General features: G+C 44.8%; 1 protein-coding gene across 1 annotated transcript in view; it reads right to left on the reverse strand.

Annotated features, from left to right (window-relative positions):
• The window catches only part of ME3 (malic enzyme 3), a 177,767-nt gene that overhangs the window by 24,475 nt on the left and 149,501 nt on the right, over positions 1 to 3,791 (reverse strand). The gene's annotated exons all lie outside the window — the stretch shown is intronic.

Consider the following 3,791-nt stretch of genomic DNA (forward strand, 5'->3'; position numbering starts at 1 on the left):
AAGCCAGAGGTTCCTGGGAAGAGGGTCTTGCCCCTCTGCTCAGGGTCAGACTGATCACCATATTTGGGGTCAGGAAGGAATTTTACCCTATGGTCAGATTGGTATGGACTGTGGGGGTCCTTGCCTTCCTCTGCAGCGGGGACATGGCTCTGCACCCAGGATCTTTTGAGCAGTCATTGACAACACTTCACAGAAACAGGACATTGGCTGCTGTGGTTCCCCTGCTTTGCCTGTGGCAAGTTAGGGTGTTAGGTCTATGTTGTGTCAGGGTTGCAAGTAGTCTTACGTCAAGTTTAGATTATGGTTGTCTGGGATAGTTTGGATAGGGATGAGCTTGTCTCGGGCAGGGGGTTGGACTAGACGACCTATGGAGGTCCCTTCCAGCCCCACTTCTCCATGTTTCTATGATTCTCTGTGAAATGCTCCCATTAAATCCCAAACTCTCTCCCCTTATCCATAAGCACAAGAGACTCTCCAAATACATGATCAAGTACTGTACAAATAATGGCACAACCTACAGCTTTCGTTGACAACCATATATTTTTGACAGCTTCTAAGTGCTGCTCTCTGTATGACCAACAATCAGAGCCCACAAAAGCCACTCATCTATTTGATGCTCATAAATGAATGGTGAAACTTGGCTCTGTTCAATACAAACAGTTGTTCACACTGAGGCAAGGCTTCTGCAAGGCCTTGCTCTATGTAGCAGCCAGATACATATAGTTTTGCACTGCACTGAAAGCTCCATGGTGCTCGCATAAAGATCTCAGCTGTGCAAGTTAAACAGCCTGATTGCAGTACGGGTCTGAACCCACATGCACTAAAGTCCATGGGAAAACTCCAGTTGATTTTGATGGGGATTCAATGCACACTTGAGAAGACTGAGCTGAAAAAGACAAGCCTTTTGATTTCACACTAAAAGAGACTGGGGCCCAGCCACAGTCACCATAGATTTTTTTATAGACAGGCAGTTTTTCATGAGGCAGAGCTTCCGTGGTCTCCAGATTAATACAATGGGCATTTTCCTGTCTGCGAAGGAAGCAGAGGCCTATGCACCAGCCCTGTCCCGGTGGTGCACGAGGATTTAGCCCAGCGTGGGCGTTCTGAATGTTTATTTTCTAATCATCATTGGGCAAGGAGAAGTGAAGCAGGGCTAGGAGGTGCACCATGAGAACATAAGAATTGCCATTTACTGGGTCGGACCATGTCACAGTGGCAGAGAGTGGATGCTGAGTCTGCTTCTGATCTGACACCATCAGATAAATGCTCCAGACCTCTCCCCCCATTTTGCTGCTGGCCCATTCTTCTGCTTTGCTATTGAACAAGGGGAGGGGACAGTGAAAAAAAGTTCCCTGGAGCTGAAATGAAAGCTGCTGTCCCTTGAATGAACCCAGACAGAGCTGGGAAAGGGGTGATGTCATCAAGCTGCGGTCCCTTAAAGGGAACTCCCACACAGCGGGGCATTGTGAGCCAGCTCCGGCTTCAGGCCCTGGCAAATGGTTTCATAATAAGAGCAGTCACCCCTTCCCAGTTCAAGCTATGTGGCAAACTTCCCACTCAGCCTCAGCTGGCTGGCCAGGCTTGGGAAGGGTTTCTATCTCCTGAGTCACTCCTACTATTGGGCTAGGATGTTCATGGAAGGAAGCAAGTTTTTGGTTACAAAATACTGCGGGGATGAGAATGTCAAAAGATAGTTTCTTTTCACACAGGAACATGAGGCCAAATAGACAGAGACTTAAGGGAGTCTGAGGCCTAGTGACATCCGCCTTCTTCCCAACCCTCAGTGCATGGTGTCCACGCAGAACATACATTGCATTTGTCTCTGGACAAGTTGTGTCCATGTTGGTCCTGGAACAGAAATATCCCGAGATTGGCATGTACCCTTCTGATCTGGGTTTAGCGAGTGACTGAATGCACTGCTACCTTTCTGTCATTGATTCAGTGATGCAATCCCAGGACTGCACTTTGTCTCAGATTAAAACGGTTTATCCTGGGACAAATGCGATGTGTTTGTAGTCTTAAACTAACTTAGCTTCTCTTAAGATGTGATTTTGCTTAGACTCACACCACTTGGCCACTAAGCTTAAATTAGTGCCACTTTGGCCTGGCCTAAATGGAAGACTAAAGTCATGCCTAAATCTTATTTTGTTAAATCAGTGCAAATTGTCAGCTAAAGCAGTACGTCGAGTTCAAACTGAATTAGGCCTATTCTTTACTGGCTTGAGTGAAAGTGAAATGAGAGTGTTTACTCGGGGTCAAGGTCAAGTAGATCATTTAAAAACCATTTTAAGTTAAACTGGTGCAACTTTCTCCTTTAGATAAGGCCTGAGATACCAAAGGGGTCACAAGTGATGGGGAAATCAATAAACATTGGTAAAAGGAGGGTATAAATTTCAATAGGGAATCCCCTACTTTCTCTCATGCCTACCCTAACTCTCCATGGAATGCAAGTTAGACTCCATTAGGCTCGGTGGCCAAATTCAGAGAGGGTGGAAAAGTAGGTGAGCTCTACAAGACAGTAAGCAAATCCAAAATCGTATAACTGAATGCTAAGGAAAGTGGGAAAGACTTCAAGTTTTCCTGGGTTCATTTGCACACACTTTGGAATATGAGTCCCAGACTTGGCATCATCTACTTTCTTTAACTTACTGTAAAAAGGCAACTCCATAAACCCCCCAAATAATGGTTAGTGTTTCATGACTCATTACATGGCTGCTCAAGTAATTAATAGACTATAATAAAATCCACACAAGCTCTATGCTTTATTTCACAGGAGCTGGGAAAAAGGTTAAGTATCAATTGTTTTAGCATATGGTAACTTTGGCTTATTGGGAAATCTTTCCAGGGTCAGGTCTTCAAAGATGCCCATGCACAACTGCATAGTTTCAAGTGAGGAGCACCAGTCAAGACCTGTGCTCTGGGAATGCTCATACAGAGCTCTGCCAAATCCTGTCATCCCCTACTCAGTGAAACTATACCAAAAGTGTTGTACTTTGAAGAGCCAGATGTAGGAGCTGCCCCCAGGTGTCCAGCTGTCATCTCTCCCAACTCAGAGCATTAATCTGCTCCAGCCTGAGTCTATACACAGTGCCTCAGAGTTCCCTCTTTTCTCCTTCTGACATAGTACCCAATTCCTACCACTCCTCCCTTTACAAATTAAATATGCTCAGTCTTTCTGTCATCCTCAGCAAAACCCTTGTCCAGACCTGAATCTGATCCTTCACAGTCTTTCCATGGTGAAAACCTGCACAGTACCAGAACCCCTATCTCCTGCTTTATTGAAGAAGGGGGTCAGGCATCTTCAAGCCATTCCTCCTAGTCTCTTTATTAGATTAGATTCTTGCACGTCTACCTTACCCAGTCTGGCATGTCTTCATCCTCTTCTGCTAAACATCCTTCTTCAAAACACATTTATTCTAGCGGGACTAGCTACCACTGTGCTTCCAACTCCCAAAGTTAGAAGACTTCATAGATGCAAAAGGACTATTAGATGACACTGTGGATATGGAACTATGCTGAGGGGCTCCTCTCATAGGAACAGGCACTGTGTGAAAAATACCACTGGCATGATAGTTTCATTTGGTCTTTTTCAGATGCAAAATAGGATGATTGTAATAACTGATTAAGACTGACTGTCCAAATTTCCTTTACGTGTCAGTCAGGGCTAAGAAAAATGGAAGAAAACATGAGAAGACAAGAAATAGAGGTAAGGGCTGGCTAGTGTACTGACATATAACTGACATAAAAAGACCCTGCTCTTAAATGGATGGATGGATAGAAAAACACTCTTT

This window comes from Alligator sinensis, unplaced genomic scaffold (genome assembly GCF_000455745.1).
Source record: "Alligator sinensis unplaced genomic scaffold, ASM45574v1 scaffold523_3, whole genome shotgun sequence".
In the NCBI taxonomy this organism is placed as follows: Eukaryota; Metazoa; Chordata; order Crocodylia; family Alligatoridae; genus Alligator; species Alligator sinensis.